This window comes from Struthio camelus, chromosome 1, assembly GCF_040807025.1.
Source record: "Struthio camelus isolate bStrCam1 chromosome 1, bStrCam1.hap1, whole genome shotgun sequence".
Taxonomy (NCBI): Eukaryota; Metazoa; Chordata; class Aves; order Struthioniformes; family Struthionidae; genus Struthio; species Struthio camelus.
The window spans coordinates 212409652-212434693 of NC_090942.1; the positions used below are offsets into that span (position 1 = coordinate 212409652).

The 25042-nt window shown below is 52.0% G+C and overlaps 1 long non-coding RNA gene and 1 pseudogene across 1 annotated transcript; both read left to right on the forward strand.

Moving 5' to 3' along the window:
* Nucleotides 1–2843: 2843 nt before the first annotated feature.
* On the forward strand, nucleotides 2844–6354 carry LOC138065643 (uncharacterized). Its single transcript, XR_011138737.1, has 4 exons — nucleotides 2844–2925; nucleotides 3428–3495; nucleotides 3898–3976; nucleotides 4859–6354. It is a non-coding gene; the product is annotated as an uncharacterized lncRNA (long non-coding RNA).
* Nucleotides 6355–11784: 5430 nt separating this feature from the next.
* On the forward strand, nucleotides 11785–17593 carry LOC138065644 (G-protein coupled receptor 83-like; annotated as a pseudogene).
* Nucleotides 17594–25042: the final 7449 nt, after the last annotated feature.

Below are 25042 nucleotides of genomic sequence, written 5' to 3' on the forward strand. Positions count from 1 at the left end.
ACCTTGAATTAACAACAACAGAGTTTTACTCGTAATGTGATCTTCTACTGTGATCCTTCAGAGCATTTTCGCTCCTGTGAAGGAACATGCGGTGCTCATGGCGCCAGCCAGATGAGCACTCCAGTGGGGTCTCTCATGTCGGCATCACCTGCTGGCTGCGAAGGGCTGAGTGAGCTCACGCCTCGGTCACTCCCACTCAGAAAACTAATGCAAGGAATTTCCAAAATACGACTCTGCTGCTCTCAAGTCCATCACAGCGGTGAGGAATAGATCTTCCTTTGCATTCTGGATGCATCTCTCTGTGCTTTAAGTCCTTTCTTTGTTTCTGCTTCCGTTTCTTCCTTCCTTCCTTTCTTTCCCTTCCAGTACACGTGGTGCAGTTGCTCTCAAGCATGTGCCCATGTGACGCCTAGAAGAGCTTCTGGGACAGGAGTCTCGTATTTAGCTTTGTGTGGGACCAAGGGATTCTGGTGTGGACTCAGGTAGGATGTTCTTTCTGAAGCTGAAGGGAGCCTTTTGCCATCTAAGGGAATATGCTCTGTCTTTGGGTGCAGTTATCATCCTCTGAGTAAGCACATATGGAGAATCTTGCCAGAACACCAATACACAAAACCCTCGGAGGTCCAGGCACCCACGTGCTTGCTCCAGCTAGCTCGGAGCAGGGCTCCCGCAGGCATAACCCTGGATCCTGTCCCCCAGCGCTGACCGCAGAAAACCTCTCTCCTCCCAGTTCCGCCCCATGCCCCACCGGATCCAGGCAGAGAGGAAGAATGACAAGTCCAGTGAAGTGCAGGCGACCAGAGAGATGGACCTGCTACAGAGAGAAGAGGAGGTGCATCGGACGGAGTTCCTGAATGCTCTCATCGAGGACTGAGCTGAAGGGGCCCAGTACAAGGCAGAGTTTTAGAGCAAGCAGGACACGACAAGGCAGGAGAAGGACAAGCTCACGGTGAAAGCAGTTGAAGCGGTGCCCTTGCCAGCTGATTTGTTTCCCTGCCTGTATTTCACACGCTGTGCTGTAATGTACCTAATGCGCTACAGGGAAACGTCTGAGGAGCGTTTGCTAATTATGTATTCTTCATTTGCTTCCTGTCTGACTGGGGATTCTGGAGGAAGAGTTTGCGTCCAGCAGCGCTGCTGAAATCAGTGGGGGCTGTGCTTTGAGCCCAGGCAGCGCAGTATACAGCTATTGCAACAACATAACACCCTAGGCAATTTAAAGTGGGCATCCGGACTTTGTGGGGATGTTTGCATCCTACCTCAGCTGGGCTGCTGATCAGAGGCATTCCTTTAAAATGTAAATAAGGTTATTTACACCGCCTTCAGATGCCATCTTGGTGCATGCGAAAAGCTGGTCGGAGTGACGAGGGAATGCGGCGGTATGTGCACGGGGCAGAGATCATCTTCTTCCATTTTGCCTTCTGTGTGTATATTTGTCTGCTTGGTGGAGCTTGACTTCTTGTTCCTTACATATTGTGCAGGGATGTGCAACCATCAGACCGGTGGTTGAGTAATTCACCTTGGAAAGACAGATTAGCAAGAAGGACAGTCTGTGAGAGGACTTTGGTGTGAAAAGGGACTGGTTACTCTGCAGCACCGTCAGCATCATGCTGTCGGGAGGCTTTTCTTTTCCCTACGGGGATATAATGCATCAGGGCTCAGTGGGAGACATTATGGAAAGGGAAGATCATTTTGTTTCGTTTGACTTTCGAAGCAAGCGGATTCTCCCCACTCCCACTCTCATACTCACAGCTTCACAAGCATCAAGACTGGCTTGGCCAGCATCACTGGTGTGTGATGCAGAGGTCAAGGGATGCTGGCTGCTGAGGCATTACGCCCCTCAGGTTCCTCTTGATTGACAACAAGGAATTCGTTTTTGGACAGACCTGTAATATTCTCTAGGAGACAACAATTATTAAGTTATCTTCTCCCTCAGAATCTTGCTCCTGCTTCCATTAATCTTAGGCAAAGGCACTGCCTGCTGTGGCCTCATTTGGAGCATCCTCATAGCTACAGACCGTCTTCCTGTTGCGGTAAAGGAAGGGGAATGGTATGTGCAACGTACTGGAACTCTGTTGCTCTCCTGTTGTCATACCACAGGTCTTCTGCTGCCGTGTCATCTAGGTTGAGGTCTTATCAAAGCACTGGTCAAAGCGCTCTGCCCTGATGTAAAGAGTGTGTTAGCCTGTGTTTAGCAGTTTGACTGCTGTCTGTCATGTCTGTCATGTCTACTTTTTAACGGCTGCCAACGTTCTGCATCGAGTAGAGCTTATTAAGTCGCCTTCTTCTTCTTCCTGAAGCAACTGGGTACAGTATGCAGGAAGATGTTGCCCACTGCCCGTTCCAGGTCGATGTTCCTGGCACATTTATTTTACCTCCTGTGGCACTAGGGTATAGCTATTCCTTTTCTTTGACAGATACTGCAAAATTAACATGCAAAAGCCTCAGCCAGTGACCTAAAATACTGCCTAGACATCATCGGGCTTACCCAGTGCATCACTGTGTCCATTAAATGTGAGACGTACAGGACAATCAATTCCATTCCTAGTCTCTCTTCATCCAACCCAAAGTTTCTGTGGGTTTGGCAGTCAGACGGGCAAGCACTTGCTAATGCCTGCGGAGGTCAGATCCTTGGAGCCGTCAGGTTCTCAGAAGGGCTTAATTTCTCTTTTATCGGCCAAGGACCTTGGCTTGTCTTGCTTTGTGTGTGTGGGGGGGGAGGAGGGGGTTTGTGTGCATGGGTGTGCGTTTTCAGTCCTCTACAGAAGACATGCCTGCTCAGCAGGTTTTGGTGTGACAAGATCTACATGACACTGTTTGCATGTTGTCACGCGAGCCCCTTAAAAATACTGCCTTTGTTTTACTCTCGCCTTTAGGTCGTTGCAACCACAGCCCTCCTGGAATTCATCTAAGTCTTACTCAGAGGTGAGAAGCATCTGGCAGGAGTACAGCTGCAGAGCTGCCTTCTGCTACCTTCTGATCTGGAAACAAGTAGCTGGTCAAAACTTCAGCGTAAACCAGCACAAGTTCCCAAAGCTGCTGGTTGCAGCAGCAAGGGTCTGCACGTTCGTTCTTTGTTGTTGGGGTTTTTTTGGTTTTGGTAGTGGGTCTCTCCGAAAAATACAAAGACCGCGTTGTACTTGTGAAGAGTCCGTAGTCTAAGACGTGCAGAGCTATAGGCCTGCGGGCTCCTTTGGGGATTTGCAAGGTCGAGAGCCACACTTCTGCTGGAGCTGCACACTGTACAGTTCCAGCCTGGAGCCCCCTCAAGTGTGTGCTACAGCTAAGTAGGTATTCAATTTGGGTCCCCTTCTCCCCTCCCCCAGGAAAGGCACTCTCCTCAAACTTTATGTGCTGTATCTCTGGGAGAATGAAAAATTTGGTCTACAAACTTTATAAAAGGCCTGCCTCTTTTCTGTTTTTTCAGGATATTATAGATGATGACTCCGACGTAGAAGGAATTCCAGTTGTTCCTTCTTCCAGAGGAAATCACAGGTTGGTACGTGTCTTTTGTTAAGAAGTCTGCCATGACTGCGTTACTTCTGATTGCGAAGCAGTAGAATCTGGGGCTGGGGGTCACTCTTTGGACAAACAGATTTTCAAAAAAATTCAGAGCAGTGTTTAGAGAACTTAGATGACCTTTGGTTACCTACTGATGTGCATGATCTCCATGTGACAGGAAGCTGATGTGTTGACTGAGAGAAGCTAGGGCAGAGTTTCACACTTCATCAGTATGTGTAAAACTGGCTCCCTCTGCACACTGCGATTTCCATTCATTCTTAAGCTCTGTACTGATGGAGCAGATCGGAGTTAAAGCTGCTGGAATGTCTCCTATTTGAGAACTGCACATGGTAACTTTTTCTCCCCCTCCCTTCTCCTCTTTGTGTACGTTGCAAGGTTGCCCACTACATCTTCACTTAGTAGAAGGGCTTCACCAAGCCAAGCATCTCGAGGAGTTGAATTCGACTCAGAGGAGGTAGGGGATACAGTGGTCTTCTCTCTGTCTAGTTCTTGTCCGTGTCTTTCGTTTACTGTTTTACAGCTGCTTGAAGAAAGCACCTCAGAATAAACTGGTGTGGTCTTTTTACTAACAGCACTACATTAGGGCAAGCAATTTTTAATAAAAACAGGTGCAGGATTGTCACACATATGTAAGGCTAGAAGGGACCTCAAGCAGATAGCCAATCTGTTTTTTCCCCTCACTTCTGGATGTCTCGTTGTCGTTCCTGAGAAGTGTGGAACAGGGGAGGCTACTGCATGCTATGGGCAGTCTGTCCGCGTGCTTGGCTATGTCCTTTGACTTATTTCCTGGGCTCTTAATCGCTCCAAATCGTGTGAATCCTTTAGAAAACCAACACACCAAACAAACCCCTGTGCCCTCAACAATTCAGCTGCCCGTTCTTCCCGTATGTATGGGAACTGCCAGGAAGAGTTTACTCTGCAATCAGTAAACGGGTAGCATGTCCTTTATTCCCAGCTTTACACTGACTACAATACAGGCTCTGCTGTAAGCACTCTGCTGCCTGTTGTCATGGACTCTGCGGTTGTCCTGTGTGGCCGGGATCCCGGCCTTAGGGATGTCAGACGTTGGCAGATTATGTGAAATGTTTCTTCCTTCTGTCCACTCTACTGTCTGTTGGTACCTGAAATACAAAGCTGCATGTCTTCCTGAATGTACAAAAACAGTACCTTGATTCTTGCATTTCTTATTACCTCATGAGGTGTAGATGAATATGACTTCATCTGAAGTATGTTCTGCCCCTAATGACAACATTTTGCTAATCTAAAGAGGAGCTCCCTCTCTGTGGCTCGGAATGCATGACGGTTTGAGTAATGCATATCTATTTACAAATTGCAGGAGGAATTTGACCCCTTCAAGAGCACTGCAGCATCAAGAAGAACTAAATGATTTCAGGCTCGCTAGATCAGAGAGGCCACTGAAGGAAATGGAGAGCAGTATACGAAGCATACCCTGTACGATGCTTTTCTGTAAACGATGGTTTGCCTTAAATCTCCACTTCTGTGGCATGGCTTAATTTGGTGGCACTGCATTCAGTACGATGTGTGTGTCGCGTTACTCGATGCAGAGAGTGTCTAACATTTTACAAGCTTTTTGAAGAAGTACTGCCTGAAACTGCTAATTCTGTGTGAAGCTTCCAAAAGCCTTTCAGATGCTTTTTCAGATGGGAATGTAAACAACAGAGTCATATCTTTTATAGAAAAGGTCATTCTTTTGGGACTTGAGTTTTCCGGAGGAGTAAATTCAGGGTAGGATGCAGGTATGGAAAAGGACATGGATTTGGCCAGAACAACGAACTTTGTACTTATTTGCAATTTTGGTACCGTTACAGTTCAAAACTCTAAAGAGTAGCAATTTGACCCAAAGATACCGTACTGCCCAGAGTGTTCAGGGTTAGCACTGGAAAATGTGGTGGTACTTCCAGCTTCCCGGGAGAACTAAACCCATGACTTCTGCTCCGTAAGCCCTAGACTTCAGGCTGAATTGCATTATCAGCTTCCTACCCTTCTAAATAAGATGCAGGGGCTGGAACCCTGCAACTGTGCAAGGAATGCTGCTTGAAGAACTAAGGAGTTGAGCCAGGAAAGGGCAAGACGTTGCCTCCTACTTTCTCTTAGTTGATGGTTTCCAGCTCTCTCTTACCGCGGCCCTCCTGAAGCGTCATTGCTGTTTTTCCAAATACTTCTCCACACGAGACTTTCAACACGGAATAGTGTGTTGACAGCGAGGAAACAACTGCTATTGGACCTGCTAGAAGAGCTAGACCTGCTGCTTCTTTGCCTTTTCTCTCCCCCGCCACCTCAAAACAAAGAAGTGCCAAGATGTCAATTGCCAAGATGGAGCTTTTCCAGGAAGAAGCCAGAAGAATTTATCAGCTAAGCCCCCAGCACGTCAGAGACGCACTAAACACAGCGAGGAGCAGCAGCCATGCTTTTGCGTTGTTTTGCCTTCTCCCCCAAAGGTAGGCGGTTGCCGGTCGTGTTGCTGTCTGTGGCTCTCGCTGAATGTGACTGTTGCTACTTGGTCTGCCAGCATTCTGCCGAAGTGAACTTAAAGGAGGCTCACGCTTCCCGAGGACTTCTGTAGCAATGATCAAGCCTTTGGAATTCCTAGGGTACAACTCAGTTAGCAATTCCCAGAGCAGTATGCTCACTTCAGGTTTTGGGACGCAGTTTGGTACTCTTAATGAAGGTAAACAGTAAGAGCTGTCAAAGCCATTAGAATAATAACCTATGCACTAGACAAGCGGCTGCCTTTTTTGAGCTATCTGTGTTAAAGAAACAGTGCATGTCACTTGTATGGACTGCATTGAATCAAAGGGATTAAGATTTTAATGTGCTTTGCTTCTTTATGTTGCTACCCAAATTACACCTATTTTGTTAGAGAGACTGGAGACAAATAGCTAATTCACTGCTTCATTAAGATCTTAAGGGGAGTCTGTCTTCTAAGGCTGCAGGCACATGCTGGGCAAAGACCTTTAGCAAAGGTGTCAGAAAGGAGTCATTTCAAAGTCTGTTTGGTTTGGTTTACCTTCTTCACAAGGATGTTGTTGGTTTTCTCCGTTAACTGTCAAATTCATAGACGGTACGTTTTTCTGTTAAACTGCAGCCGTTGTCAAATAGCCTGACAGAAGATAAAGACAGGATCTTTAATTTCAGAGGGGAAAGTGGTGTGCGTAGAAAGATATTTCTTCTAATGATCAACGTGCTTGTACAAGGACAAGACACTGTTTCTCCCTCACAGCATGCTGTTGTAAAAAGGATGCTTCTCGTTCGTGTAACTTGCAAGCCACCTTCCGAAGGAACCTCTTGGAGCCTCGAGACACTGTTAGGCAGAGCGCTGCACAGGGCAACGAAGATGCGCTCAGAGCAGGGAGCTCTGAGGGACGTGAGGTCTAGGGAGAAGGTGAGGAGAGGCCACGGGGAGCCCAAGGCAGGGTCAGGTGCCCTTCCCAGCACTGCTGCAGGGCTTTGCTGTGCAGAGGCCATCAGGGAGCAGCTGAGGCGGGAAGACTTGCGCTCAGCAAGCCTGCGGGGCCTGGGCAAGGAGAGAGCACCTCGCCGCCCTGGCAGACCAGCTCCCCAGCCATCTGCCGTGGGCTGCGCTACGGCAATGCATTCAGCTTTGCTCCGAGAGAGCCTCCCGCGTGTTCCCACCATCGGCGCTTGGGCACGTGTCCCTGGCATATTTGCATATCAAAGCCAGTTGGGTGGTTCTGGAGTTTCCCAGCAGCCTTTGCTCCCTCACGCCTCAGCGCTGCCGCTCACGGGTCACAGTGGCCTTGATCACGTTGCCAGGAGCTGCTGGTGTGGTGCTGCACTCCTTGGGCAACCGAGGAGGTGGGAGGTGGTGAGAGGGTCTGCTCTGCGGTTGCACCTTGGGACCTGGAGCAGCACTTTCACCACTTGTGTTTTCCCTTTGGCATCGCCGACTCAGAGCCTGTGGGCTCTGAGTCATCGTCGTCGCAGCCATGCTGCGTAAGGACGGGAGGACAAACAACCCCCCCAAGAGAGTCCGATTCCAGCTCCCCGAGAGGCACTGGCGCGAGGAGCTGGACTGCGAGAGCCGCGAGGCTGCTGCGGCGCTTTCGGGCGCAGCAGCTCCCTCGTCCTCTTCTGCGCTGCTCTGGGGGGAGCCCAGCCAGCCTGACGAGCACGGCCTGCCCCGCGCGTGGCCAGCTCGGAAGGCAAGGAAGACCTGGCTGAGGGGCCTGTCTTCTCGTCTCTGGCAGCTGGGCAGATGCTCTGCGGGTAAGAAAGTCCTCAGAGCCAGCAGCTCTCCACATGCCGCTGGGGATCCCTCCCTTGGCAGAGCAGGGCAGCCCAGCGGGGAGAGATGGCTGAGGGGCGCTCGGCCTGCCCCAGCCTCCTCGAGCAACATCCTAAGGGCAGGCAGGTGGCTTCCCCAGGAGGTACGCTGCCTGCCTTGAGTCAAGGCCCCTCCGAGGGGCTTCTTGGAGCAGGGAGCCCAGGCAGGGATGGAGGGCCCCTGCCCACAGCAGCCCTGAGACCCTCAGTGCTCCTGCCGGGGCAGCCAGGCACCGGCGCTCATACCTGGGGGTTTTGCACTCCTTCCGTTGCCAGCCAGCCAGTCTTGCTCCAGCAAGAAGAAAGGCAAGAAGGCCCAGAAGCCCATGGAGACCCTTGCTGCCATGTAAGCCATTTCTGTCCAGCTCTCTCCTACAGATCGTTCCCCCTGTTCCTCAGTGGACCCCAGCATGCCCTCGGGCCGGCCAGCCAGCCAGCCGGCACACACATCCTCCCCGCATGGCCCTGCCCAAAGCACACGCGCTGCACTGGGCCCCCATCCAGGCGAGGCACATCACAGCCTGCTCGAGCTCACCTCGAGCTGCCTCTCCTGGCCCTCCTCAGGGCTGAGCCTCAGCTCAGCTCTCCTCCTCCACCCGCACTGCCCACAAGGCCAGGAGAAGCTGGCCTGAGCCCCCCGGCAGTCGGGAGTGCGAGGCAAACTGTGGTGGCCCCAGGGCTGTGCCCGGCACACCAGCCGGCTGCACTTTGGAGGAGGCCTGAGTCTGTCATCTGCACCCTTCTGCTCACTGCCTTGCCCTTCCCGTCGCTGCAGTGTGCCCACGGGCCTTGTGGACGAGCAAGGGGAGAGCAGCACCAGTGCCTCCGGCCCAGTCAGCGGCCAACACCTGGTGAGTGAGGGCAGCCCCCGTCACACAGGTCTCAGCTGGCCCCTGCGGCGACACCCGTGCCCGCCTTGGCAAGCGGCAGAGCCCCCAAGCCCAGGGCACAGGGTCCCCGCTCCCCTCCCGGCCCGGCCCGGCTGCACCCAGCCTTGGCCTGCTGCCTGCTCGCCCTCCTGCCGTTGGCCAGCAGAGGAGAAAGGCAGCAGGCAGCTCAGTCCCAAAGGCAGAGAGCGCCTGGGCAGCAGTTGGGAGGAGCAGCTGTGGAAAGGCTGCCTTCCATGCACGTCCCAAACGCCTCCTGTTGGAGCAGGGGCTGCGCCCGGGAAGCTGCAAGCACCGCCGCAACAGCCCCAGCAGCCCTGGCTTGCCATCTGGCTCTGCCTGCCAGAGCCCCCAGCCTCCCTCGAGATCCATCGCCTCCACACCTTCTCTCCTTCCTCTCTGAGCCCTTGTCTTTCCCGCCCTTGTCCACAAAGGCCGAGGAGAGCCTCGACGCAGGGGTGCCCAGCCCTGAGGAAAGGGGCATGCCTTGTGGGGAAGACACCGGCGAGACGGGTAAGCCCCGAGTTGCCTGGGTGCCCACGCAACAAGGCTGGCACGACATGGGCATGCAGGGGTGCTGGGCTGAGCCAAGCAGCTGGCAGCAAAGGGCATCCCTTCCTGGACAACCTGGACATAGCTGTGAGAAGGCCTTGGGAGGTAGCGTGGGTGTGGGGTGCCCAGGATGCCTTGGGGAAGCGGTTTCCTGCAGCAGGGTTGACAGAGGTGACAAAAGATGCCCAGAAGAGCCCCAACAGACATGACCCAGGCTGCTGCTGGCAGCGGGCAGTGCCTGCAGGGCGCCAGCACCCGCTGATCCCAGGAGGGATCTGGGGCCTGCTGGGGCAGATGCGCAAGCAGGGATCTGGGGGCTGCCTGCAAGGCAGGCCATGGGCAGACGGGTCAGGAACGGGAAGCCCTGCCGGGACTCAGCAAGGCCATCCTGCCCTGCTGCTGCTGCTGCTGTTTTCCTGGCTCCTCTGGTGCTTTGAGAAACTCCACGGCATTTGCAGCGCATAGGGGAGGCAACGGCTGTGCTTGGCAGGAGCACCGTTCAGTTGGGCTCTCCTCTCCTCCCATCTTCCTCCTCGCCCCCCTGCAGCAGAAGGCTGTGCCTCGGAGCCAAGCTGCGACGAGGACATAGAGGCGGCCGTCCGATACATCTGCAAATACGTCAAGGACCTGGCCGCCTACATGGACCAAGCCATCGCCCTGGGTAGGCCGCCAGGGCTGGAGGGTGAGGTCTGGTGCACAGTGGGACTGGGCTCCCGCTGACGGCCGCAGAGCCAAGCGTGAAGGGAAGGCAGGGTCTTTTGTTGGAAGGGAAGAGCTTTCCGACCTCACTGTGCACGTGGAGAGGGAACAGAGGGTTGGCGGGTGCCCCCTGGCCTGAGCCCCAGGCTGGCAGCCCGCCTGGGCAGTTGACACCAGGCTCTCTGGCTCACCTGGTGCGCAGGACACGGGACAAAAGCCTTTCTGCCCGCGGCTTTGTCCTTGCCTGCGTGGGGGTGGAAGAGCTCCCCACCGAGGCAAGGAGGGCTGTCCACCGAGGCAAGGAGGGCTGGCAAGAGCAGGCCTGAACGTCTGTGCCTGCTCTTGCTGTCCTTGGGGGTTTTGTCAGAGGGCGCCCCATCAGCAGGCCCAAACCCTTGTGGGCTGCGGTGTCTCTTTTCACCTTGGGCTTTTTCCTTCCAGAAATGGAGCTCGCCAAAGGCCTTCAAGCCTTGGCAAGCGTCTTCAAGAAGACCAGCTCTGCAGAGGTAAGCTGGTGCAGATGCGCAGCTCCCAGAGCTCACCCCACAAACCCCGGTGCCCTGCTCCCTGGGCTCCCACTCCAGCTGCCCGGCAGCGGGCTTGGCCCTGACAGCTTCTGCAGGCCTCCCGTCTCCCTCCCAGCAGGCTCTTTGCCGCCTGCGCCTGCCAGCTCCCAGCCCAGGCCGGCGCTTTGCTGCTTGCACGCGTGCAAGGCAAGCACGGCTAAGACACCTAGAAACAACCCCTTCCACATGGCCGCCTTGCTGAGAAGACTCTTTTCCTCACTCTTCCTCCACCTTTGAGAAGGTACTTCCCTGGTCTCGCCATGTCGTCGTCACTCGCAGCAACACGTGTTTTCTCGTTTCACAGGCATCCGTGCCAGCCCCGGCGACTCCTTTGCCAGCGCTGCAGCACGAGGCAGCCACCGAGGAAGGCCCTCGGCAAGGCAATGAAGAGCAAAAGCTGCGCCTTCAGGTAGCAGAGCCGCCCAACACAGGCTCTTGCCCCTAGTCCCACACAAGGCTGCTCATGCGTGCGCCCCGGCATGCACAGTCCTGAGCCAGACAGTGCAGAGGGCCTCTGCTCAGCAGCAAGGACATGCTGGCCACCTCCCTACTCCCGGCGACCACAGGCAGCTCTTGCCACAGCTGCCTTCTCGTTTGTGCTCGGCCTTGCTAGTGCCTCGGCGCAGCTCCCCTTCCACGCGCACCCGGCCACGCGGGTCTCGGGGCTCTCTGGCCGCATGCAGCAGGCAGCCAGGCCTCACGTGCTGCTGTGGGGGCAGAGGGTGGCTCGTGCTGTCATCACCCGGAAGGCAAAGGGCATCTGGTGCCTCTGAAGCTGCAGTGGCTTGCAGGGCAAAATCTGTCTGCGCCCGCTTGTTCTCATTTCCAGCTCCACAGGCCCCGCGGGCTCCGACCGCGACGCCTCGCGGCACGCACCAAGGCAAAGGCAAAGGCAAAGGCAAGCCCCGGCAGCTTCTGGCTCCAGCCACTCTCAGGCTTGGGTTCTTTCTCTCTCCCTCCTTCAGGCACTCGGGCAAACCATCCTCATCGACCAGCAGCTGCTAGAGAGGATGGAGCAGCAGTGGCAGCAGGCCGAAAGGCAGCTGGTAAATAAGCATTCCCCACTCAGGCTGCCTGTGTACTCCCCGATGCAGCCCCAGCTCGCACAGCCACGTGCACGGCCTTGAGGATGCAGCTCCCCGCTGCTATGCTCGGCCACAGGAGCGGTGCTCTGGCAGCAAAGAGCCTCGGCCAGCTACACCCCCAGCCGGGGGAGGCTCCCGCCAACCAACGTCTCCGAGCTCTTGCTGTCCTCTTCCTCCTTGCTCTTGCCGGGGAAGCCTCAGCTTGGGTCACTTTTTCTCTGGCAGCAAAAGGAAAAGGCCCAGCTGGTGGACCTGCCATGCTGTGAGGAGAACGAGCAGGATGGGCCAGCTGAAGAAGAGCAGCTGGGTGCCCGTTGCACCGCCAGCCCTGAAGGCCTGCGCAGCTGGAGGTCGGAGCTGAGGAGACGGTGAGAGCAGAGCTGCTCCGGGCAGCCGCTGCGCCAGCAGCCTGCTCGGAGCCTGCATACGGAGGCGCTGCCCCCGCCTGGGAAGGGCTGCCTCTCCGTGCCCCAGGGCACGCGCAGCGCTCTCCTGGCGGCCCTGAAGCACCTTCGCTGCCCCCCTTGCTGCCCCGGGATGTCCTTCCTTAGCCCACGCCAGCCTGGGGACGGAGGGGCACTCCTGTCGCTGGCCAAACACTGGTGGCCGCCCCAGGTGCTCTGGAGGGGCTCCCCAGAGCTGCTGGTGGGAGTGTCGCCTGCCTGGCAGCTGTTGCGGCCCAGGCAGAGCCCAGGGCAAAAGGGCCTCACTTGACATTCCCACCCATGCTCAGCTGGCATGTAGGACAGCCGGCAGAAAGAGTCGGGTCCTTTGTGCTGGAGCTCTTCTGGCAGGCAGGGCTGTCCTGTCCTGGCAGTGCCCGGCGGACATCCCCAACTGATTGCGTTGCACAGTGCTGGCCAGCAGCACAGGGAGCACAGGGGGAGTGGGCAGAGCGCTCGTCCTGCCCTCTGAGCTCTTCTCCTTTCCTTCTCTCCCTTCTCTCAGCTTGCAGAGCAAATGGCAGCTCCTGCAGCCTGCAGCACTGAGGAGATTTCCTGCCAGGCTGACCCAAAAAGCACGCTAAGCTTTCCTCCCCTCCAGACGTGGTGCACACGCACCAGTTTTCCAGACGCAGCCATGGTCTTCCGGTACAGCCTCGTGGAGACAGACCTATTATCCAAGCGTGCCTGAGTCAAAGGTCTACAAGGCAAAGCAGGTTCTGAAACGGCTGGGGCTTTTAAAGCTATTGTTAGCAGGGGCACAAACCTCCAAAATTACCAACTGACTGCAGAAAAGCATTTTTAAAGCAGCCTTTGATCAAGCTGTTAAAGCCATACAGTACTCACCATGTGGTTGCTCATAGTGAATTGAAAGCCTCTACCGTAGAGCGTTTGAACAGGACATTTCCAACCGAGGAGTGGAGATACGGAGAGCAGGAAACACTTTTTGCTGCCCTGAGGGGTTGTGCGAGTTTATCAAGAGCTGGAAGCACAGCTTGCAGCGACCTGTCAGAGCCCGGCCGTGGCCATGAAGCCTTTCAGCTCGGCGAGGGCTTGGGAAACTGCCCATGGCATGTGTTTCGAATGAGAGACTCTGCTCCCCTGTGCTAAAAGGGAGACCACGTCAGGGTGCCTCCAGCAAAAGCGAGAGCTGAGAAAGGTTGTGAGCAGACTTGGACAGAACGACAGGATGACAGGATGACAGAATGGCCGAGGTTGGAAGGGACCTCTGGAGATCATCTAGGCCAACCCCGCTGCTCAAGCAGGGTCATCTAGAACACGTTGCCCAGGATTGCGTCCGGGTGGGTTTTGAATCTCTCCAGGGAAGGAGACTGCAACCTGCGCTTACCTTCACCAGCCTGCGGTGAAGGCCCTCAGCATCCTGTGGTATATGCTATTTTGGCTCTTGGTCTTCTGCTCTTGATCTGATAGTTCCTCATGCCTTGCCGGAGAAGAAACACACTGCAGGTCTCCTCAGTGCTCAACGCCCAGCGTGCGGCTGCTTGTCGCTGTGCATGTTGGATTCGCTGGTCGGGGCCGTCCCTTCTAGTCCTCCTTTCCTTACAAGCACCTGTTTGTGACTACACCTGTATTTGTACAAAACCTAGAACGCACCACTTAGGATCCAATCTGTATTCCAAGAGGATCCAATCTGTATTCCCTTGGCCAGGAGAAAATCCCTGCCAACAGAAAGCTTTGCCATGCTAGAGGAGTGAGAGGAAAGCTTCCAAATCAGCTGCTTATTCGCTGTCCATCTGTTGCCATAGCCCTGTTGGTCTGCTAGTTAGTAGATGCTGTGCTGTTATGGCCAGGCCGAAGCTTGCCTGCCAGATCTCGACGCCGGAACTTGAATTGGGAATTTCCTTTTGAAGATAGCACCGCTGCCCCACCCAGTGCTGGTGGATAAACAGCGCAGAATTTGCAGCAACTCACTAATGGCTGTGCACAGCACGAAAGGATGCTGAAGGCTGAAGAGAGTGGCTTTGTCTTTCTCCTAGCGAGCAGATGCGTTGACCTTGGAGTAGTGCCCTGGGGGAAGGTAGTCGCGTGTGAAATGAACACGTCAGAGTAGAAATGTTGTGCAGCCCGATGGGCAGAGATCCTTGCTCAGAGCTTGTGCAAGACGGGAGCTTGCTGAAGCTGGGTATAAAGGCAGCAAGAAGCAGAGAGAGAAGCACATACTGAGCGCACAGCAGAGCAGCGCTGTGGCCGGGCACGTGCGTTGCGTCCTGCCTTCCCCAATGGCCTTTGGGCATCGTTTACAGCCAGGAAGAGCGTTAGCGCGCAGGCAAGTGAACGACTGCTCTGCAAGTCTCCTGTTGACTCCGTGTGCTGTACTGCATCGTAAATGCCATGTTTCTGACTCGGAAGAGCAGAGCAGCTTTTCAGAAATGGTTTTTCATTTTGTCTGGCTCCTTAGTTAATGCCTTTGCCACATCGGGAAAGTTACCCCTTAACAGAAGTTTTGAAGAGCCTTTTGCACTCCCAAACTTTTCCAGTGTCTTTTCCTGGGAAGACTACACCCTGGCTGACTGGCAGAGCTTCGTGGGCAGGAGTCGAGACGGAGCCCAACTGCGGAATCTCACAGCCAAAGCCCTGCTCATTGCGGCATACTCCTGTAGCCTCATCTTCTCGCTCTTCGGCAGTGTCCTGGTCTGCCACGTTGCGATCCACAACCAAAGGATGCACTCTGCCACCGGCCTGTTCATCGTGAAGCTGGCCGTAGCTGACATCATGATGACACTTCTCAACACACCTTTTACGCTGGTAAGAGTGGGACAGAGACCCCTGACTATGGACCCATAGCTATGACACATTGGCATAACTGAAGGCTCCGCCTCAGGGTCTTATGACATGAGCCCTCCTCCTCCTCTTTCTCTCATTTGCTCCTGCTGCAGTGCCCTGGCATATGCCCTCTCACCTGCTGTCCCACGCCTTCAATTGCAGTGAGGAAGTTGCGCGGTGCCTCTGTCTCCCAGATTTCCCCGAGCCAGCTGCCCTCTACTGGGAGTATCTAGGCTTAACAACCTTCATTTTGCTCTAGGTCCTGCCGCTTGTCCTCATCTCTGCTGCCTACGTGACAGTGGCCAAGAAACTCGGGCTGCGCCATGTCATGGGGGATGGCACCCCTGAGCAGTACTTTGCCCTTCGCAAAAAGGCGGCGACCACTATCAAGATGCTGATGCTCGGTGCCATCCTCTTTGCGGCCTGCTGGTTTCCCTTAAATTGCTACGTTGTCCTCCTCTCCAGCCAGACCGTGCGCACCAACAGTGCCTGGTACTTCGCCTTTCACTGGTTTGCAATGAGCAGCACCTGCTACAACCCTTTCCTCTATTGCTGGCTCAGTGACAGTTTCCGATCGGAGCTGAAGGCTTTGCTCAACGTATGCAGGGAATCTCCTGGCCCTAGAGAACAGAGGCTTCCTTCCACAGCCCCGTCCTACCGACTAGCTTGGCCACAACACGGCAACTTGAAGAACTTACGTGGCCCCCGTGCCCTTCCATCAGCCTCCAGCCTCCAGCCAGCAAAGACAGACATCTCTTCAGTGGAGCCGACAGTCACTGTGAGATAAATAGTGGCCCTGGGAAAAAGTAGAAGCACTGTACCTAGGTGTGGCTAGAGCTAAAACAGTGCGAAGACGGGGAGTCCTGCACTCCTACTAGTGGCAGTGCCAGCACGCCGGATAAAACCAACAAGCCCAGCTCTGGCAGAGGTAACGGGAAGGAGTTACATCTTTGATGCTGGCTGATAATAAAAGGGAAGGAAGCAAACTCTTGGCAGGAAGGAACTCTTCTTATGTTTGTCAAATGGCCTTTGGCTCTCTTTGCAGGACGGGCTTCTCTGCATCTGTGCCCCTAGGTTATCTGCGTGAAAAACAAGAGAACTGGGGCCTGTTCTTTGCACAGAGGTCAAACCTCGGCTTGTGACTACAGCAAGTGTTGGCAATGCTGTATCGCCCAGGATTTTTCTTCCATCTTCTGGCCATGAATACTCAGAAGGCTTGTCTTCAAATAGAGCCAGAGAAAAAGAAAGGACATTCCAAAAGCTGTATCTTGCCTTGCAATGGAAAGAAACTAGTTTCCCTATCCTGTGGCAATGAGTTGGAGCGGCACACGAGGGAGCCCACTTCCACGTTCAACTTGTAGCAGCTAGCGACCAAGTGAGAAAAATCGCCTGGTCTTTCAATGACTGTAGATGAAAAAAGAGAAAGTGTTCTTTGCAATGTCCTGCAATAAATGCACCTTTGTGAAATCGTGCCAAGGCTTGGCAAGGTTTTCACACACAAAAGGGAACACAGCAACTGCCATTTCTTGCAGCTAGCCTCTCCTTCCACACCTCTGCATGTCTCACTTCTTCTGTGTCCCCTTGCTTTTTCTGTCACAGGTGCTGCGAGTAGCGTTAAACTCGGTATGCGTCAGTAGCTTGAATTCAGGATCGTGTTACTGCTTCTGTATTAAGCACCCAGGAGCCAGAGCATTTCGTGTGACTGCTGCGCAGGTGCAAAGCTTTCTTCCTACCTGCTTTGACCTTGTAGGCCAAGTCCCAGTCAATCCCTTGCCATTTGCAATATGTCAGCAGGAGGACCCCAACGTGGAGGGCCCGCGATCCACGCTCCCCAAGCTAACGACAGCACAGCCTGACTCTTTTGCAGCAAATTAGTCTTTGGGAACGTGGACTATCTAACAAAACTGTTACCGTGCACTTAGAAGAGAAAAGCAGCGGCGCGATATTTTTAGAGCCGCACCAACCTTGGATGTAGTTTAAACTGCTCTAAATGAAAACAATTCCTTGTTTCAGGTGCTCAAGATGTAGCCCATGTGAGCAATATCAGTTTTAGGTTGATACAGGAAAGCAGGTGAAAGAAGCCGGGACCTAAGCCCATTTCTGCTCCGGAAGAAAGAGAGGTGCAGGAGTGTTGGAAAAGGCCCCTTCCAGCAGCGTGGGAAGTTAGCCCGTCCCTTCCAAAATCTTTCCCGTGAACATTATCCTCTCATGTTTCCCCTCGCCTCTTCCTTCCTTGTAATCATGCAGCTCTGACTTAATTTCAGAGTCCCTCGTAACCCTGCAGCCATCCTCGCCACTTTTGAACCCTTTTAACTTCTCTCTTGGGTACGTCAGTGTTTCCCCAAGGGAAGGGAAAAGGTGCGTGTCCATATATGTGCAAGGGCTGAAGCAACAACATAGCGGCTGCGTTTGGGTCCCTCTGTCCAAAGAAAAACTGTCCGTGCTTACATGCAGTTTACAGGAGCAAGTGCTCACTCGGTGGCAGTAAAGGGGAGGGCTGAGAGAGCTGAAGAGAAAGCTCTCTCTCAGAGAGGGAGGGAGTGTATGACAGGGGCAGGCAGCAGGATGGGGATTGGGACACAGAGACAGGACACATGGAAAAGTGGTGACACGAGGAAAGGAGATATCTGGAGCCTATGCTGTCATCGTCCCACCTTACCCTTGTCACAGAGGTTGTGAATTTTGAGCCTAACCACGGTGATGATGGCATACTTGTTGTTTTGTACTTATTAATAAAAACCTTGAATTAACAACAACAGAGTTTTACTCGTAATGTGATCTTCTACTGTGATCCTTCAGAGCATTTTCGCTCCTGTGAAGGAACATGCGGTGCTCATGGCGCCAGCCAGATGAGCACTCCAGTGGGGTCTCTCATGTCGGCATCACCTGCTGGCTGCGAAGGGCTGAGTGAGCTCACGCCTCGGTCACTCCCACTCAGAAAACTAATGCAAGGAATTTCCAAAATACGACTCTGCTGCTCTCAAGTCCATCACAGCGGTGAGGAATAGATCTTCCTTTGCATTCTGGATGCATCTCTCTGTGCTTTAAGTCCTTTCTTTGTTTCTGCTTCCGTTTCTTCCTTCCTTCCTTTCTTTCCCTTCCAGTACACGTGGTGCAGTTGCTCTCAAGCATGTGCCCATGTGACGCCTAGAAGAGCTTCTGGGACGGGAGTCTCGTATTTAGCTTTGTGTGGGACCAAGGGATTCTGGTGTGGACTCAGGTAGGATGTTCTTTCTGAAGCTGAAGGGAGCCTTTTGCCATCTAAGGGAATATGCTCTGTCTTTGGGTGCAGTTATCATCCTCTGAGTAAGCACATATGGAGAATCTTGCCAGAACGCCAATACACAAAACCCTCGGAGGTCCAGGCACCCACGTGCTTGCTCCAGCTAGCTCGGAGCAGGGCTCCCGCAGGCATAACCCTGGATCCTGTCCCCCAGCGCTGACCGCAGAAAACCTCTCTCCTCCCAGTTCCGCCCCATGCCCCACCGGATCCAGGCAGAGAGGAAGAATGACAAGTCCAGTGAAGTGCAGGCGACCAGAGAGATGGACCTGCTACAAAGAGAAGAGGAGGTGCATCGGACGGAGTTCCTGAATGCTCTCATCGAGGACTGAGCTGAAGGGGCCCAGTACAAGGCAGAGTTTTAGAGCAAGCAGGACACGACAAGGCAGGAGAAGGACAAGCTCACGGTGAAAGTAGTTGAAGCGGTGCCCTTGCCAGCTGATTTGTTTCCCTGCCTGTATTTCACACGCTGTGCTGTAATGTACCTAATGCGCTACAGGGAAACGTCTGAGGAGCGTTTGCTAATTATGTATTCTTCATTTGCTTCCTGTCTGACTGGGGATTCTGGAGGAAGAGTTTGCGTCCAGCAGCGCTGCTGAAATCAGTGGGGGCTGTGCTTTGAGCCCAGGCAGCGCAGTATACAGCTATTGCAACAACATAACACCCTAGGCAATTTAAAGTGGGCATCCGGACTTTGTGGGGATGTTTGCATCCTACCTCAGCTGGGCTGCTGATCAGAGGCATTCCTTTAAAATGTAAATAAGGTTATTTACACCGCCTTCAGATGCCATCTTGGTGCATGCGAAAAGCTGGTCGGAGTGACGAGGGAATGCGGCGGTATGTGCACGGGGCAGAGATCATCTTCTTCCATTTTGCCTTCTGTGTGTATATTTGTCTGCTTGGTGGAGCTTGACTTCTTGTTCCTTACATATTGTGCAGGGATGTGCAACCATCAGACCGGTGGTTGAGTAATTCGCCTTGGAAAGACAGATTAGCAAGAAGGACAGTCTGTGAGAGGACTTTGGTGTGAAAAGGGACTGGTTACTCTGCAGCATCGTCAGCATCATGCTGTCGGGAGGCTTTTCTTTTCCCTACGGGGATATAATGCATCAGGGCTCAGTGGGAGACATTATGGAAAGGGAAGATCATTTTGTTTCGTTTGACTTTCGAAGCAAGCGGATTCTCCCCACTCCCACTCTCATACTCACAGCTTCACAAGCATCAAGACTGGCTTGGCCAGCATCACTGGTGTGTGATGCAGAGGTCAAGGGATGCTGGCTGCTGAGGCATTACGCCCCTCAGGTTCCTCTTGATTGACAACAAGGAATTCGTTTTTGGACAGACCTGTAATATTCTCTAGGAGACAACAATTATTAAGTTATCTTCTCCCTCAGAATCTTGCTCCTGCTTCCATTAATCTTAGGCAAAGGCACTGCCTGCTGTGGCCTCATTTGGAGCATCCTCATAGCTACAGACCGTCTTCCTGTTGCGGTAAAGGAAGGGGAATGGTATGTGCAACGTACTGGAACTCTGTTGCTCTCCTGTTGTCATACCACAGGTCTTCTGCTGCCGTGTCATCTAGGTTGAGGTCTTATCAAAGCTCCCTGCCCTGATGTAAAGAGTGTGTTAGCCTGTGTTTAGCAGTTTGACTGCCGTCTGTCATGTCTGTCATGTCTACTTTTTAACGGCTGCCAACGTTCTGCATTGAGTAGAGCTTATTAAGTCGCCTTCTTCTTCTTCCTGAAGCAACTGGGTACAGTATGCAGGAAGATGTTGCCCACTGCCCGTTCCAGGTCGATGTTCCTGGCACATTTATTTTACCTCTTGTGGCACTAGGGTATAGCTATTCCTTTTCTTTGACAGATACTGCAAAATTAACATGCAAAAGCCTCAGCCAGTGACCTAAAATACTGCCTAGACATCATCGGGCTTACCCAGTGCATCACTGTGTCCATTAAATGTGAGACGTACAGGACAATCAATTCCATTCCTAGTCTCTCTTCATCCAACCCAAAGTTTCTGTGGGTTTGGCAGTCAGACGGGCAAGCACTTGCTAATGCCTGCGGAGGTCAGATCCTTGGAGCCGTCAGGTTCTCAGAAGGGCTTAATTTCTCTTTTATCGGCCAAGGACCTTGGCTTGTCTTGCTTTGTGTGTGGGGGGGGGGAGGGGGGGGTTGTGTGCGTGGGTGTGCGTTTTCAGTCCTCTACAGAAGACATGCCTGCTCAGCAGGTTTTGGTGTGACAAGATCTACATGACACTGTTTGCATGTTGTCACGCGAGCCCCTTAAAAATACTGCCTTTGTTTTACTCTTGCCTTTAGGTCGTTGCAACCACAGCCCTCCTGGAATTCATCTAAGTCTTACTCAGAGGTGAGAAGCATCTGGCAGGAGTACAGCTGCAGAGCTGCCTTCTGCTACCTTCTGATCTGGAAACAAGTAGCTGGTCAAAACTTCAGCGTAAACCAGCACAAGTTCCCAAGCTGCTGGTTGCAGCAGCAAGGGTCTGCACGTTCGTTCTTTGTTGTTGGGGTTTTTTTGGTTTTGGTAGTGGGTCTCTCAGAAAAATACAAAGACCGCGTTGTACTTGTGAAGAGTCCGTAGTCTAAGACGTGCAGAGCTATAGGCCTGCGGGCTCCTTTGGGGATTTGCAAGGTCGAGAGCCACACTTCTGCTGGAGCTGCACACTGTACAGTTCCAGCCTGGAGCCCCCTCAAGTGTGTGCTACAGCTAAGTAGGTATTCAATTTGGGTCCCCTTCTCCCTTCCCCCAGGAAAGGCACTCTCCTCAAACTTTATGTGCTGTATCTCTGGGAGAATGAAAAATTTGGTCTACAAACTTTATAAAAGGCCTGCCTCTTTTCTGTTTTTTCAGGATGTTAGAGATGAGGACTCCGACGTAGAAGGAATTCCAGTTGTTCCTTCTTCCAGAGGAAATCACAGGTTGGTACGTGTCTTTTGTTCAGAAGTCTGCCATGACTGCGTTACTTCTGATTGCGAAGCAGTAGAATCTGGGGCTGGGGTTCACTCTTTGGACAAACAGATTTTCAAAAAATTCGGAGCAGTGTTTAGAGAACTTAGATGACCTTTGGTTACCTACTGATGTGCATGATCTCCATGTGACAGGAAGCTGATGTGTTGACTGAGAGAAGCTAGGGCAGAGTTTCACACTTCATCAGTATGTGTAAAACTGGCTCCCTCTGCACACTGCGATTTCCATTCATTCTTAAGCTCTGTACTGATGGAGCAGATCGGAGTTAAAGCTGCTGGAACGTCTCCTATTTGAGAACTGCACTTGGTAACTTTTTCTCCCCCTCCCTTCTCCTCTTTGTGTATGTTGCAAGGTTGCCCACTACATCTTCACTTAGTAGAAGGGCTTCACCAAGCCAAGCATCTCGAGGAGTTGAATTCGACTCAGAGGAGGTAGGGGATACAGTGGTCTTCTCTCTGTCTAGTTCTTGTCCGTGTCTTTCGTTTACTGTTTTACAGCTGCTTGAAGAAAGCACCTCAGAATAAACTGGTGTGGTCTTTTTACTAACAGCACTACATTAGGGCAAGCATTTTTTAATAAAAACAGGTGCAGGATTGTCACACATACGTAAGGCTAGAAGGGACCTCAAGCAGATAGCCAATCTGTTTTTTCCCCTCACTTCTGGATGTCTCGTTGTCGTTCCTGAGAAGTGTGGAACAGGGGAGGCTACTGCATGCTATGGGCAGTCTGTCCGCGTGCTTGGCTATGTCCTTTGACTCCTTTATGCCTTTCGTTCGGGCCACAACTCACAATTTTTGAATGCAACAAGTAAAATTCTTTGCTTCCTGGGCTCTTAATTGCTCCAAATCGTGTGAATATTTTAGAAAACCAACACACCAAACAAACCCCTGTGCCCTCAACAATTCAGCTGCCCGTTCTTCCCGTATGTATGGGAACTGCCGGGAAGAGTTTACTCTGCAATCAGTAAACGGGTAGCATGTCCTTTATTCCCAGCTTTACACTGACTACAATACAGGCTCTGCTGTAAGCACTGTGCTGCCTGTTGTCATGGACTCTGCGGTTGTCCTGTGTGGCCGGGATCCCTGCCTTAGGGATGTCAGACGTTGGCAGATTATGTGAAATGTTTCTTCCTTCTGTCCACTCTACTGTCTGATGCTGTAAAGAGTGTGTTAGCCTGTGTTCAGCAGCTGGACTGCTCTCTGTCGTCTCCTTGGTTATAAACACAGGCCATTCTTTTCAGTCTGGCTCTGCTCTTTCTCTTGAAGCTTTCACACCCTCATGGTTCCCAACACACGTTTCTATTCCGACTTCAGGCATCTCTTCTTAACGTGTATTTTCTAAGCTTCCACAGCCCCTCTTTGTCAATGTTGTCTTCAGCTAGGCTGGAATGCCAGTGCTGTAGCACACCTCTGCATACCTGTGTCTCTTACCAGCCAAGCTGCGAGCACTGGGCAAAAGCCCCCGAGACAACCAGTCTGTGTCTGAAGCAGACACTGGGAACATGAGACAGGGCCACCTACTGAATAATAGGTAGGCAAAGCCCTGAACAGCTGCTTCTCAGAGGAGAATCTACGCAGCCTAAGGGCAGCAGGTGTGAACAAGAAAGCATGACCTTGTCCTTAGAGCTTCTATCGTCTGTCCTATGGCTGAGGGAGCTCCATTCAGGTTGCACAGGTACAGTTAATGCCAGCCATTGCTAAACTTTGGGAGCATGCCGCTGCAACTTTGAGGACTTTGAGAGTCTCTTGTGATCCTTCTGTTCAAAGGGGAGTTGTTCCTGTTGACAATACTGTTTTTTTTCTCTGTCCGGGAAATCTATTGGCAGGCTGCAGGCCTTTACAAACTCCCTTCCCAGTTCTAGGATGGGTGAACGTTAATTCTCTCTGCCTAGAGTCTATATGGTCTGTGTATCTTCTCTACAGATGTAGCTAGATTCGGAGTGCTTGATCCATTTTCTCCATGTAGAGTTGTACAGGCAACCTGAAAGGGGGCAAAGACTAAGCCAGGCTCCACTAGGCACTTGGTCGGATTTTGCATACTGCTCAGGGCACAACAAGTTCTTGAAGTCTTTCTTGCACTCGTTCACATCAGATGAGGGTTCTCCCTTCTCTTGCTTTCCCTTCCCTTCCCTTCCTTTCTCCTCTCAAAAAGAATCTAAATCAGAAGAAAGATCTTCTACATTAATTGTATTTGAAAATGTATTACAAGTTGAGCCTTTATTGAAAAAGCTGAACTGTATTGTTGGCATGGTCTTACTTCTTTGAAGCATTGTACATATCTAACAACAAGCAAAAATTCTTTGTCTTAGACTATGTCACAAAAATTTCTTAAAGCATCTAATCTGGGGATTCCTCAAGTTTGGTGTTAGATTTGGCAGTCAGAAGAGTCTAATTTTTCAGAGGAGAGATGCTTGCTGAAAATTTCTGAAAATGAGAGCCTTTTCAGATATCTCGCCAACCAAAAACTGAGCCACCTCAGCTGACAAGTCATTTGCGGGCCATCTATGTTTGTCTTGGCCTCAGTTCCTCTTATTCTACTTATAGAAATAAAGTGGGTAATAAATATTTTTCAGATACATTAGTATAGCTATCTTATTTCTGACATGAGAAACACTTCTTACCATCCATCAAGAAAAACTTTAACTTTCCCCAATGAGGTCCCTCCAGCCTTTTGTGGACCCCAGCGTCTCCTGGCTCTGCAATTTTTCCCTGCTTTGGTAAATCTCAGCCACCTTTCGTGCACTCAGTATTTGTATTTTCTTCATTCTATTCAATAAAGTTATTATTGAAGACCAGCTAACCATTTTGATTAATTGCATATTCTTTTTCAAACACCAGATGAGTCACACTTGGGCTGAGGATATATTAAAGTGATGAATAGAAGTGTATGCTGGATGGGAAGGGACTTCAAGGGAAAATCTAGTTCAGTCCTTTGCACCTAGAAAAGATCAAGTATTTCCTGAAGATCTCTGGTTGATGTTTGTCCAACCTGTTTAAAAAAAGCATCTGCTGAAGGAAGTTCCATAGCCATCCCAGTGCTGATGAGAGATGTCAGTATGAGGGTATCATGACTCCAGATGAAAGAAAATTATTAAAGGATTACATTACTGCTGTACCATGGCATCTGAAAAACTCTTCTTCTGTACCATCAGTGCCCCCTGCTCCACCTCCAACTCCATCTGAAATTGGGATGATGCTACAGTGCAGCATCTCTATCTTAGCAGCTGCAGGAGAAAGAGCTGGGGGGTGGGCTGCTGCCTCCTCAAGCCAGGGGCACAATCCGAGGGGCTGAACGGGGGTGCGCTGGGGTGTGCAGGTGAGTGGAGAGGGAGAAAAAGTCCCTTAGAGGGTTACGTTGGGTGGGGATGCTGTATCTCATGAGATGAAGAAGTAAGAGGATTCTCTACCACCAAGAGGTATGATCTTCACAGATAGATTTTGGCCACCCACCAGCATAAGATCAGTTGGGCAATGAGGAACCTGTGGAAAGTGAGGAACTGAGGAAAGAGGCTCTTGTTCCTAGCCCTGTGAAGCCCGGCACCATCAGGGCATTGTGATGCTTTCTAGTAACAGTGCTGTGAAGATAAGAGTACCTTATTCCAGGGCTTTGCTACTTTGTAAGTAAAACTTTTTCTAAGCATTCAAGCTAAATGTCACTTCTGCAAATGAATCTTATGGCTTCTTCTCCACGCCCTCTGTGAAGAGCAGTCTCGCTATTTTTCTTATGAGAAGACTTTTCCTATTGTCTCCCTTCTCTCTTCTACGTATATCAGAATTCTTCCAACTTTCCCTTGTAGGTGACATGCCTTTTACATTCTGCACATATTATTCTTGAAATGGGGTGCTTGAACAGAGTATCTCAGGTAGTCCCTCATCTGTTCCAAGTATAACAGAAAAGTCAACCCTATGCCTTACATCTGACACTCCTACTA